This window comes from Anomaloglossus baeobatrachus, chromosome 5 (assembly GCF_048569485.1).
Source record: "Anomaloglossus baeobatrachus isolate aAnoBae1 chromosome 5, aAnoBae1.hap1, whole genome shotgun sequence".
Taxonomy (NCBI): domain Eukaryota; kingdom Metazoa; phylum Chordata; class Amphibia; order Anura; family Aromobatidae; genus Anomaloglossus; species Anomaloglossus baeobatrachus.
In genome coordinates, this window is record NC_134357.1 from 459476265 (window position 1) to 459490773 (window position 14509).

The following is a 14509-nucleotide window of genomic DNA, read 5'->3' on the forward strand; positions in this document are numbered from 1 at the left end:
TGGATCTGAGCGCCTCGGGTAGCCTTCCCTGACGTGGTCAGTCACCCCCTGCCCGCGACAGAGGCTATGTGGGGGCTCATACTGTATATAGAGGGACTATGTTGGGGGTCATACTTTATAAAGAGAGGCTATGTGGGGGTTCATCCTGTATATAGGGGCTGTGTGGGGGACAGACTGTATGTAGTGGGCTGTGTGATGGCTCATACTGTTTATAGGTGTGCTGTGTGTGGGCAAATATGGTATACTAGAAGGTGGCCCGATTCTACGCATCGGGTATTCTAGAATTTACGTACTGTGTAGTTAATGTATGATTTTTGTTATATATATATATATATATATATATATATATATAGATGTTGTTGTGTGTAGTTACCAAGTGTTTGTGTAGGGCGCTGTACATGATCTGGGTGTTGTCTGGTTGTAGCGGGCGGTGAGAGCGGTGTTGTTTGTGTGTTGCGTTGTGTGTCGTTATTTGTGGAGCGCTGTGTGTCTGTATCGTTGTGTATGTGTGTTGCGCGGTTTGTGTGGGTGTGTGTGTGTTTTGGGGGGAGGTATGTTTTGTGCAATGTGTGTGTTGTGCGGTATGTGCGTATATTTGTGTGTGCCGCGGTCTTTGTGTGTTGGGTGTTGTGTGTCTGCGGCGTTGTCTGTGTGTGTGGGTGTCTGTGTAGGGCGGTGTTTGTGGTTCCCAGTGTGTGTGTGGTGTGTTGTGCAGTGCGTGTGTGGCAGTGTGTGTGTGTGTTTTGGGGGGAGGTGTGCACCCCCCATCGTGGTCCACCCCCCATCGTGCTCAATCCCCCATGCTGCGCACCCCCCATCGTGCTCCATCCCCCATGCTGCGCACCCCCCATCGTGCTCCATCCCCACTCCCCATTGTGCTCCATCCTCCATGCTGCGCATTCCCCATTGTGCTCCATCCCCCATGCTGCGCATTCCCCATCGTGCTCCATCCCCCATGCTGCGCACTCCCCAACGTGCTCCATCCCCCATGCTGCGCACTCCCCATCGTGCTCCATCCCCCATGCTGCGCACTCCCCATCGTGCTCCATCCCCCATGCTGCGCACACCCCATCGTGCTCCATCCCCCCTGCTGCGCACCCCCCATCGTGCTCCATCCCCCATGCTGCGCACACCCCATCGTGCTCCATCCCCCATGCTGTGCACTCCCCATCGTGCTCCATCCCCCATGCTGCGCACTCCCCATCGTGCTCCATCCCCCATGCTGCGCACCCCCCATCGTGCTCCATCCCCCATGCTGCGCACCCCCATCGTGCTCCATCCCCCATGCTGCGCACTCCCCATCGTGCTCCATCCCCCATGATGTGCACCCCCCATCGTGCTCCACAGTCACACATCAGACAGTAAACACGCACACATCTGATCGCATACACTCACACACACACCCCACTGTGAGTCTGAGTGTGAGTCTGAGTGTGAGTCTGAGTGTGAGTGTGAGTGTGCGTGTGAGTGTGCGTGTGAGTGTGTGTGTGAGTGTGAGTCTGAGTGTGAGTGTGCGTGTGAGTGTGCGTGTGAGTCTGAGTGTGAGTCTGAATGTGAGTCTGAGTGGGAGTGTGCGTGTGAGTGTGCGTGTGAGTCTGAGTGTGAGTCTGAGTGTGAGTCTGAGTGTGAGTCTGAGTGTGCGTGTGAGTGTGCTTGTGAGTGTGAGTGTGCGTGTGAGTCTGAGTGTGAGTCTGAGTGTGAGTCTGAGTGTGAGTGTGCGTGTGAGTGTGCGTGTGAGTGTGCGTGTGAGTCTGAGTGTGAGTCTGAGTGTGCGTCTGAGTGTGAGTCTGAGTGTGAGTCTGAGTGTGAGTCTGAGTGTGAGTGTGCGTGTGAGTCTGAGTGTGAGTGTGCGTGAGTGTGAGTGTGAGTGAGTGTGAGTGTGCGTGTGAATCTGCATGTGAGTGTGAGTCTGAGTGTGAGTGTGTGTGCATGTGAGTCTGAGTGTGAGTCTGAGTGTGAGTGTGCTTGTGGGTCTGAGTGTGAGTGGCGGCCAATCCGTGCGGGGGGGCGGATCCGAGGCGAGGCGAGCGGCCAATCCGTGCGGGGGGAGCAGCCAATCCGTGCGGGGGGGGGGGCCATGGCGAGCCCAGCGGCCAATCAGCTTTGTGTCACCGTAAGGACACAATTTTGGAGCAAGACAGACAGACAGATAGACAGACAGACAGAATAAGGCAATTATATATATAGATAGGGGTGTGTGGGAGGACTCATCCTGTTTGTAGGGAGCTATGTGAGGGCTCATGCTGTATATAGGGGAAATGTGGGAACCCATATTATATATAAAGGGGCTATGTTGGGGTCATACTTTATATAGAAGCTCTGTGGGGCTCATACTGTATATAGGAGGCTATGTGGGATCATATACTTTATATAGAGGCTATGTGGGGCTCATACTGTATATAGAACGCTATATGGGATCACGTACAGTATATAGAGGGGCTATGTTGGAGGTTATACTTTATAAAGAGAGGCTATGAGAGGGGTTCATCCTCTATATAGGGGCTGTGTGGGGGCTTAGACTGTATGTAGTGGGTTGTGTGATGGCTCATACTGTTTATAGGGGGCTGTGTGTGGGCTTATATGGTATAGAGGGGAGTGTGTGAGGAATTATCCTATTTGTTCGGAGCTATGTGATGTCTTTTCTCTCATTTTGGTATGTAAATATATAACCCATTGTTAGACATATTACTTGTTTCAACTTTTTGCCCCGTTATTTTTGTACAGTATAATGTATAGGGAATGATATTTACATAGAGTGACAAATCCATATATTATCTTACAACACTATTATTTATTGCATACCCTTACCCCGTCCCACATCTGATGTTTTCTGTATATACTTTAAATAGTGCTATTCACTTTTTACATTCTGCCATGTCTATTTTCTTTCCATTAATAGGGTTTTTATCCTAATATACCTTTTAATAATGTATTCAAATAAAAATATTTATATGATCCCTCCTTCTGGTGGATTCTTCTCTGCTTGTCTTATATTTTGGAGAATGTAGCAATTGTGACGCCCTGGACTAGCCAGGTAGTCACAGATAGGCCCTTGCACAAACACCCTTCCCCTAATAAGGTGACAGCAGCCAACCTAAAAACCCTTGTCACCTCTCTCAGTGTTCAATGGTCACACCAGTGGGCGGAGCCAGGTGGTTGGCCACGCCCACCAGAGGGCTTGAGACAGGAAAACAGTGAGAAGTAAAGTCAAGATCAGAAGTTGAGTGGAGTTGAAGTTCAAGTGCAGCAGGCCTGAGGCGTCAGGTCTGCAGCGGTAACACTGACCGGTGCCGGAGTCGTAGCCCTGGTACCGTGGCAAGGAGGCAGACGGTGGTTGCCGCCTGCAGGAGTTGGGAAGACGGCTGGTTGAACCGTAGGGACCGAGATAGGGTAGTGGCCCGCCGGTACCGAACCGGAAAACCAACTGGAAACCGGAGCACCAGTAGGGGTACTCAGACCCAGAACGAGGCCCAGAAACCACTGGACCGAGTCAAATTCACTGATTGGGGTCTGGACCTTAGGTTCTTTCCCACCCAAGTCCCTACTGAAGACTACAGCCCAACAAGAGGGATAGAAAGCCACCGCTCAGGCAGAGAGATCCCACGGGCCAGCGTCTGCGGGCAAACGGGCTCTCCCGACACACACAAACACGGGGAGCGGACTCCCGTCGCAGAAGTGCAGGCGCTCAAAATCTACAAAACGAGGTGCAGGAGAAAGGCGGGAACCACCAATCCGGGTAGGGGACCAGACGCAGCCGGCTGCGGGCACCGACCACCATCTTTTTGGTTTACCAGAGACTCCGGTGTATCTGTCATAGTGAGTACAACAGTGCCCTCGGGCCGCGCACCGCACCGCGCCAACATGCCCGCACCTTAACATCCTAACCCCAACAACCAGGCCCCGGGACCATCAACCCAGGGTACTGGGGTACTCCGACCCAGAATGAGGTCCAGAACCCACTGGACCACGTCGAATTTACTGATTGAGGTCTGGACCTTAGGTCCTTTCCCGTCCCAAGACCCGAAAGATGGCAACAGCTCACCGAGGGGGATAGAAAGCCTCCGCACAGGCAGAGGGATCCCACGGGCCAGCGCCTGCGGGCAAATAGGTTCCCTGACACACATAAAGCCGGGGAGCGGACTACCATTGCTGAAGCATAGGCAGTCAAGTTCTACAAAAAGAGGTGCAGGAGAAAGGCGGGAACCACCAACCTGGTGGGGGACCAGACGCAGCCGGCTGCGGGCACCGACCACCATCCTTTTTGGTTTACCAGAGACTCTGGTGTATTTGTCAAAGTGAGTACAACAGTGCCCTCCGGCTGCGCACCGCACTAACACACTCGCACCTCGCAACCACCGGGCCCCGGGACCATCACCCCCTGCCCACGGAGGGGTCAACACCAGGCTGCACAACACCGTCCTCGGGAGCCTAGTTAACGGCAGCGTTGGTGTCCACACTCACCACAACCCGTGGGTGGCGTCACGAACTTACATCCCTAAACACCATGGCCTCGGCCGTGAACCTCCCCTCACCGAAATCCCCTCACGTAGCGCCAGCCTCCCTTGCAAAGTTGTCGGGACCCCTGGGTCCGGAGGCGCTCGAGCCAGCCACCAAACGAGCCCGGATCCGTGCGGCTCGGCTACGGCCGAGCGCATGGCGGTACACAATGCATCCACTTGGGGGAGTATATAAGCTGTCACAAGGAGATTTTGGTAGATATTGCCAAATGTTATGGCGGTGTCAGAATTTGTGGAAACCACAGATTCAGGCACTCTATCTGCTAACCACTCTGAGGTCTGTGATCAGTGCCCGGAGATGAGGGCATTGAACCACAGACTTAGGCAGGCTACTAACAGTTAAGCCCGCTTTACACACTACAATATATCTTATGATGTGTCGGCGGGGTCACGTCGTAAGTGACGCACATCTGGCATCGTAAGGTACATTGCAGTGTGTGACAGGTACGTGCGATTGCGATTTAACGGTAAAACGTTCATCGCACGCACGTCGTACATTCCTCATGAATTGAACGTGAGGTTGTTCATCGTACCCGGGGTAGCACACATCGCAGTGTGTGACACCCCAGGAACGATGAACAGATCTTACCTGCGTCCTGCGGCTCCCGGCAATGTGGAAGGAAGGAGGTGGGTGGGATGTTTACGTCCCACTCATCTCCGCCCCTCCGCTTTTATTGGCCGGCTGCCGCGTGACGTCGATGTGACGCCGAACATCCCTCCCACTCCAGGAAGTGGACGTTCGCCGCCCACAGCCAGGTCGTATGGACGGGTAAGTACGTGTGACGGGGGTTAATCGTTTGTGTGGCACATTCAACAAAATTGAACGTGCCGCACATACGATGGGGGCGGTTACGATCGCATAGGATATCGTATGCGAAATCGTAACATATAAAGCAGGCTTTAATCTCTGCTGGGCTGCTCGTTTGGCTCTCCCATGACATGATCAAAGAGACTATCACGTTTGCTTTCTTCTATATATGCTGGCTTCTAATTAATACCAGCTATAGCTTACCCATACTGGTCTGGTGAGGTGTTGTGATCCAGACTTACTGGTGGCTGTGCATTATTGCTGTGAGTGGTTGTGGTGTTAACCCTTGTTGCCTTATTGTTGCTGCCTTCCTGGTCTGGCTTTTCTCCTTAGTCTCTTACTGTTTGTTCCTGTGAGTTTGCAGTGAGTCTGAGTTTTGGTTTCCCCTCTCTGTCTTAATTTGCGTTTCCATCTCACTCCTGCCCCTTCCCTGGGGGGGAGTTACAAATTACATCTGGTTAGGAGAATAGCCAGTCACGGGACTCAGGCATCTCCACCATTAGGGGTAACACTGAGGCTAGGAACAGCATAGGAGCCCCCTGTCCCTCTCTATCCTGCAGTAACATCACGACATTAGCTTCCTAAAATGAAAAAAAAAAAACAATTATTAAGTGTCTGTAAAAGGAATTCTCAAAGTAGATGGTGGAATGCATGATATATGGGGGGACTGAAAGTTTTTAACGTTAGTCAAGGAATATCTTGTCATGATAAGGGTAGATCTTTTAAAGAGCTTTTACTGTCAATTTGAAAAGAGCTCCCCCTAATGGTTGTAGCAAGCAGACAGAATTTTATAATTTATCTGTATCTCTATATAAAGAAAAGCAGAGGATTTGGAGCTCTGTGTCAGAAACACAAATCTCCATCCTTGTAAAGATTTTGCTTTTGCTCCATTTTTTAAGTACAGGTTCACTTATTCCTTTATCAGGACTGTGTCCCTTTGTTCTATAAACACGCAAATTCAATATATAGAGGCTGCAATAGTATTACATGTCCCTCTAATTCTTACACTTGTATCTCTTTTCGGCTATGCCATATAGCCATGGGCTAATAATGAACATACCGAGAATATACTTTTATTATATTAAATTAGTTCCCGGAATAAACTTGCAGAAATTTCTGTCACAAGGCGTTGTACTAATTTGCTAGGAATGCTAATATTCCTATCCTTGTCTTCACTTATTTTCTGGTACTGTTATATATAAGGGATGTTTGCGGATTTAGCAAGTTAATGAACAGCTCTTCCCATCTGTCTCTGTATATCTGTTCCATATATAGAAATACATGCTGCAGTTTATGTATTCTTCTAGCCCTTTCATTATATACAAAGAAGGGGGGCCTTATGGTATAAATAGCAGAGATCATTATACGAACAAATATTACACATTAAGGCACATGTTACTTGATTGTGGTCTGTTATACAATTCCAATAAATGTTAATTATTCACAAAAAAGTCCACAAGGATCTAAAATGATGTAAATAATGTAATAAAAAAAGACACAAAAGTGGGAATCAGAGCTCAGTACATTATAATGAGCATATCCAGTAGTGTTACAAAGGGGTAGTCAAATAAAAAAACACACCTACATAAGCCTGAGAATGATTATATCGTAATTTATAGAATTATGAACTATAACTTTATAAAGTAATTTATAGGAGATGCATTAGGTACAAAAATAGATGGATAAAAGGACTCTGAACCCAAAGTGACCAACACTTCTCACCCCTGAGTGTTTGTCACCATCAGCTTCTCAAATGGTTCTAAACCTTTGCCTTCGCTTTCTCATCTTCTTCCCATAGTACATCCTGATGCACGCTCACCTGGCCGTCTACATGATATAAAAGAAAATGTGATTTATCAGGCTGGGATGTTTTCTTCCATTGGTCGGCAGTCCGGGTCTGATACTTACGGTATGTGTCCATTAGAAGTGCTATTTGTTGGTGGTCAGGGGTCAGCATTGCCACTCCGAGACCAGACTGCGGGCACACAGTCCTGTGCACAGTCACCTAGTTGGAACTTTATACAGTAATTTGTAGTTGTTTTGTGGGATCGGACAAGAAGAACTAGCCAGCACTCATTTAACACATCAATGAGTGTTGAGATGCCTCCTGCCACAAACACAGACCTCTGGGACCCTGTCCCCACTCCTCGTGTTATTCAGGCATCCTCTCTCTTCCCCCACCTCTCTTCTGGGCCTCCCTGGCCTCTGGCAAAACCTTGACAAAGGCCGAAACGTTGGCTTTGCTCTATTGCGGTGGCGTTTTCTTTTTGCAAATAGTCTAATAAATAACACTTTTGCATTTATTCTTCGTGTCCTATTTGAGTGCTTGGGATTCATGATATAGTTGAACATTGCCACTCCGACCAGACTGCGGGCACGCAGTCCTGTGCACAGTCACCTAGTTGGAACTTTATACAGTAATTTGTAGTTGTTTTGTGGGATCGGACAAGAAGAACTAGCCAGCACTCATTTAACACATCAATCAGAGTTGACATGGTTCCTTTATGTTTAGGCCATTTTGGTATGTGTGTCCAACATGTCCTTCCTGCCTGTTTTGAGCCAGTTACATAGACATCAAAACTTGGCTCTTTTGCTACCTAGGAATAAAGATAACTGCATCCCTTCCAATTTTACACCAATGCAATTTCCCGGGACTTTTTAACACTGTAAGAGCAGACTGTGAGATGTGGTCCAAATCGAATTTTGCCTGGTAAGTGCCAAATCTTCAAAATGAATATCCTTCCGAGATTATTATATTTGTTACAGGCCCTGCCTATCAAATTCCCTTCAGCAAAATCCCTTCAAACGGCCTTTATCTGGGCTGGCAAGGGAGGTAAGGTTAAACGTACTGTCCTATGTAGACCCAAAGCTGGAGGCGGCATTGACCTGCCAAATCTCAAGCTGTACCATGTGGCTTCCCACCTGGCGTGGATTGTTGACTGGTGTAGAAACAAACATAACAAGACATGGGTCCAGATAGAACAGAGCTTTTCAGACTTCTCATTATGCACCTTCCCCTGGGGCACCTCTGCTGGCTCCATCCCCCTGAAAGCGCATCCTACAATTGGGCCCACACTAAAAATGTGCTTGGATCTGTTAGTGGGCAGGGTGGCAATTCCCCCCCCTCTCGAATCTTGCACCAAATCTCAGTCATCCTGGCTTTAGTCCTGGATCTTCGGATCCTATTTTCCACTTACCTTGCATCAGGACCTATCTGACATACTTTCTCAATGTCCTACTCCCTGTTGGTCTCCCCCTGGATCAGCCACCTCCCCCCTACATTCTGCAATGGGAAAGAGACTTAGATGTAACCTTCTCACTGGAACACAAAGCCAACATATTTTGTCTAGCTCATAAGATGTCCTTTAGCTCGAGATTACAGGAGGCGAATTACAAACTTCTCTCACGGTGGTACAGAGTTCCCTATCGTTTACACACAATGTTTCCTTCAGTGGACCCAATATGTTGAAGGTGTAGCAAGGCAGAGGGTACATTCCTACACATCTTTTGGGAGTGTAGGGTGTTGCAGCCCTTCTGGACAGGAGTGAGTTGGATTATCCGCAAAATAACGGGGTATGCGGGAGAAATAGGGTCGGCATTATACCTACTGCAGCATAGCGAAATGTCAGCTTCTGCATACAAATGTTCGCTCTTGAGATTTTTAATTATGGTGGCTCGCTGATGTGTGCCTCTTAACTGGAGGAAAGTTACCTGTCCCACCGTGTCACTGTGGATTGAGAGGGTTAACGGCAATATGCATATGGGGGACTTGACATCTTCGACCCATGACACTTATGAGAAGTTCTGGGCCAACTGGTACTATTGGATTGACTTCCAACAGACAGATGAATATAAGGAGGCACTGAGATAAGTGGAAAGAGATACCTTGTGGATGAAGGTGTGTGGAAGGACGGCACTTGCCCTTACTTCCTTTCCTCCCCTCACCGCCCCCCTGTTTTATATATATATATATATATATATATACTAGAAGGTGGCCCGATTCTAACGCATTGGGTATTCTAGAATTTACGTATTGTGTAGTTAATGTATGATTTTTGTTATATATATATATATATATATATATATATATATAGATGTTGTTGTGTGTAGTTGCCAAGTGTTTGTGTAGGGCACTGAAAAATGTTCTGGGTGTTGTCTGGGTGGGGGGGGGTGAGAGCGGTGTTGTTTGTGTGTTGCGTTGTGCGTTTTGCGTTGTTTGTGGAGCGCTGTGTGTCTGCAGCATTGTCTGTGTGTGGTGCTGTTTGTGTTGCGCGGTTTGTGTGGGTGTGGCTGTGGGGTGCGTGTGTTTGTTTTGGGGAGAGGTATGTTTTGTGCAATGTGTGTGTGTTGTGCGGTATGTGCTTATATTTGTGTATGCCACGGTGTTTGTGTGTTGGGTGTTGTGTGTGTGCGGCGTTGTCTGTGTGTGTGTGGGTGTCTGTGTAGGGCGGTGTTTGTGGTTCCCAGTGTGTGTGTGGTGTGTTGTGCAGTGCGCGTGTGGCGGTGTGTGTGTGTTTGGAGGGGAGGTGTGCACACCCATCGTGCTCCATCCCCCATGCTGCACACCCCCTATCGTGCTCCTTCCCCCATGCTGCGCATCCCCATTGTGCTCCTTCCCCCATGCTGTGCTTCCCCATTGTGCTCCATCCCCCATGCTGGCACCCCCCATCGTGCTCCATCCCCCATGCTGGCACCCCCCATCGTGCTCCATCCCCATGCTGCGCACCCCCCATCATGCTCCATCCCCCATGCTGCGCACCCCCTATCGTGCTCCATCCCCCATGCTGCGTACCTCCCATCGTGTTCCATCCCCCATGCTGCGCACCCCCCATCGTGCTCCATCCCCCATGCTGCACACCCCCCATCGTGCTCCATCCCCCATGCTGCGCACCTCCATCGTGCTCCATCCCCCATGCTGCGCACCTCCATCGTGCTCCATCCCCCATGCTGCGCACCCCCCATCGTGTGCCATCCCCCATGCTGCGCACCCCCCATTGTGTTCCATCCCCCATGCTGCGCACCCCCATCGTGCTCCATCCCCCATGCTGCGCACCCCCCATCGTGCTCCATCTGACATGCTGCGCACCCCCCATTGTGCTCCATCCCTTATGCTACGCACCCCCCATCGTGCTCCATCCCCCATGCTGCACCCCCCCATCGTGCTCCACATCCTCCATGCTGCACACCCCCCATCGTGCTCCATCCTCCATGCTGCGCACACCCCCCATCGTGCTCCATCCCCCCATGCTGTGCACCCCCATCGTGTTACATCTCCCATGATGCACACCCCCCATCGTGCTCCATCCTCCATGCTGCACACCCCCCATCGTGCTCCATCCCCCATGCTGCGCACCCCCCATCGTGCTCCATCTGACATGCTGCGCACCCCCCATCGTGCTCCATCCCTTATGCTACGCACCCCCCATCGTGCTCCATCCCCCATGCTGCACCCCCCCATCATGCTCCACATCCTCCATGCTGCACACCCCCCATCGTGCTCCATCCTCCATGCTGCGCACACCCCCCATCATGCTCCATCTCCCATGCTGCACAACCCCCATCGTGTTACATCTCCCATGATGCACACCCCCCATCGTGCTCCATCCTCCATGCTGCACACCCCCCATCGTGCTCCATCTCCCATGCTGCGCACCCCCGTCGTGCTCCATCCTCCATGCTGCACACCCCCCATTGTGCTCCATCCCCCATGCTGGGGCCGCCGGGGGCGGGGCCGAGTGTGCCAACGTGTGCCGAGGGCGGGGCCGAGCGGGCGAGGCATCAGCGTATGCCGGCTCCCTGCACATGTGTACCGGGAGCCGGTGTACGCTGATAACCATGATACACATCGGGTAACTAATTGAAGTGCTTCCTATAGTTACCCCATGTGTATCATGGTTACCAGCGTACACCGGCTCCGTCACGATCCCAGCACCGCAAAGTTATGTCAGATGGGGGCGGGGCCGAGCGTGCCAACGTGTGCCGGGGCCGAGCGGGCGAGGCGTCAGCGTATGCCGGCTCCCTGCACATGTGTACCGGGAGCCGGTGTACGCTGGAGCGGGCGATGCGTGCGGAGGGCCAGGGCGAGGGGCCAATCCATGCGGGGGGCGGGGCCAGGCCGAGGCAAGCGGCCAATCCGTGGGGGGGCGGGGCCAGGCCGAGCCCAGCGGCCAATCCGTCAGTTGTCACTGTAACGACACTGTCACTGTAACGACACAATTTTGGAGCAAGACAGACAGACAGACAGACAGAATAAGGCAATTATATATATAGATATATACAATTTATTTATTAATTTTCCCCCTTATCCTGTTTTTCTGATCTACCTATTGTTCGTTCTTTCTTTGTTCCCTCGCTATCTCTCCCTTTTTTACCATTTTTCCTTTCTTACTCTCTCTTCTTCGGTTGGGCGGTTTCGTCTTCCAACCGCTGTGGAATTAGGGACTGTCGTAACTCTGTAAAAACTTTTGACAGTCCAGTTTATATCTTATTTTACCTAAAATGGTTGCATTATTCTATGTGCAATGTATGTCTATGGTTTACATTTTGTTTACTGATGTCAAATTAAATAAAGAAGTGTAAAAAAAAAAAAGACTTGGCTCTTTTATTCGTCTCTCATATCCTTATACTTCCCAATTGTTCCTGCTTCAAACGCAACAACTCGAAGATCTGACTGTTTTCATCCCACCAATTAGAATCGCCATTGTAAACAGATAATATATTTTATTCACTTTATCTGTGAGAGATTTTGATATTAGATCTTATCGGTGGATAAGACCAGATGTGTGAACCATAAGGAAACCACTAGAGGTATACCATAAAGAGGCACTAAGGTTCTTCCTTCACGCCTCCCACATGATGAAGCAGAGGAAGTAATACTAACTCCTGTTAGTTGACCAGGTGCAGGGTCACCTCTAAACTTGGCACTAAATCTAAGATCCCTTCTTTAATTGACCCTACCTACCATTCTCATTTAGTTCACTACAGACTGAACCATCCACGCCCCCTTACAGGTGTCATAGCAGACTTTTTTGTGCTAGACACTGGTCACCAGCCACTACCAGGAAAATGTACAATAAAGTACTGACAAGGCCAAGCAGTAGCCTTCCCAGGATTAAAACCCTCCACAATCTATCTTCTTTTCCATTCCAAGCCTGATTATTCACAAGCCAACCCTCCCAGAAACCTGCAACCTGTCTCCTCTCAAGAATAGAATATCCTACCCCACGATTCCATCAGCTCATTATCTGCTCCACAGTAATTTTCTCCAGACCTTGCTAAGCCCATGATATTGCCTACCAGACCAGATGATCCACTATGCAGAGTCTCCATAGGCTCCTTGTTACTCGTTTCAGTTTCCAATGAAGCTCCCTGATGAGCCAGTCACTCTAACTTCCAGCTCACCAATCCAACATTGGTGGACAAGCCCAGGCCTAAAAATTACATATACTAATTGGCGGTCTTCCTAAGTGCTAGTGCTGAACCATTGCTTTTTCTCCTCTTTGCCCTCATCATTGTTGCACTGAAATGCTCCAGGATCACAAGAACACGTCATGGTCAGCGTCAGGCTCTTCCTGGACTCACATTGACTTTTACGCTGCGCACTAGCTTAGAGAAGAGAAACCAACATTCTTGTTGCAGCCACCATTGGAGGGAGTTATCCCTGCATGTAGAATGCTTTGTTTTTAAGAGACAGTACCCCTGTTCCAGTTTCCATGGACTTGCTGGCTGAGCCGGCGCTTCTTCTTTTCCGCCTATATAGCTGAAGTCTTGGTTAAGTCTTTCGAGCAGGAAAAGGAAAGGAGGAGTAGTGATGTGTCGTAGGCCAGTGCAAGTGTCTGTGTTTTGCAAGACATGAACAGGAGAGGAGCCGTGCTGGTGGGAAAAGCTTGGACTATTACGGTGTCAGAAGAATTATGGGACCAATGGAAGAAGCTTACCGCAGCGGACCGTGAGTGACTCCTGATTGCAGCTCTGTGAATACTGAACCAAGTAGAAGATATCCCCAAGGCCAGCGAAGTCCAACCTAGGAGTCAGGAAGGGAGACCAGGTCCGCGATGAAGAAAGAGTCTCTTGCCCCGCTTGGAAAAGGGCGTGCCAACTAGAGTTGAGCGCGGTTCGCGGTTCGAGGTTCTCCAGTTCTAGGCTCGAGTGATTTTGGGGCCTGTTCTAGATCGAACTAGAACTCGAGCTTTTTGCAAAAGCTCGATAGTTCTAGAAACATTCGAGAACGGTTCTAGCAGCAAAAAAACAGCTAATTCCTAGCTGGCTTTCCGCTGTAATAGTGTAAGTCACTCTGTGACTCACACTATTATGACATTTCAGTGTATAGTGTGCGGGAACAGCGCCTTCAGATCACTGCTGTTTGTATAATGGCGATCGCCATTTATTTTTTTTTTCCTTGTCTTCCTTCCCTAAGCGCACGCGTGTAGTGGGGCGGGCCAGCATGTCAGCCAATCCCAGACACACACACAGCTAAGTGGACTTTTAGCCAGAGAAGCAACGGCATGTGTGATAGGATGTCCATGTCACATGTCCCTGCATTATAAAAACGAGTATCTGCCAGTCCGGACGCCATTATCTCTTCTGCGTCCTTGGTTTCAGACATCACTGGCGCAGCTCCGTCCTTTGTCCTATCGCCGATACAGCGGTATGCGCTCCATACACAGCGCTGGACAGCATAGGGATAGCACTTTCTATCAGTCATTTTAAGGGCTCGTACCGGCAGGGTCAGAGCCATAGGTGACAGGTCCTGAAAACAGAAACAGCGTCTGTGTAGCCAAGGTCAGGGATTTCGTCGCTGCATTTCCCCATTAGGAGGGAATAGAAAGGCAGGCTTCCATTCCTCTACCCAGAGCCCCACAATCCTGGCACTGTACCCTCCTGTCCTCTGCACACTCCAACTCATTATAACTAAGCCATTATACTAGCAAACAGTCAGTGTACCTAGTGGCATCCTAAACGTGGCTATTGGACTTTGCAATAGTCCCACTAGTGCAAAGATATTTGCAGCACCTCTGCCTGCATTGCACACTCAAACTATTTTTAACTAAGCCATTATACTAGCAAACAGTCAGTGTACCTAGTGGCATCCTAAACGTGGCTATTGTACTTTTGTCTAGTCACACTAGTGCAAAGATATTTGCAGCACGTCTGCCTGCATTGCACACTCAAACTCTTTTTAACT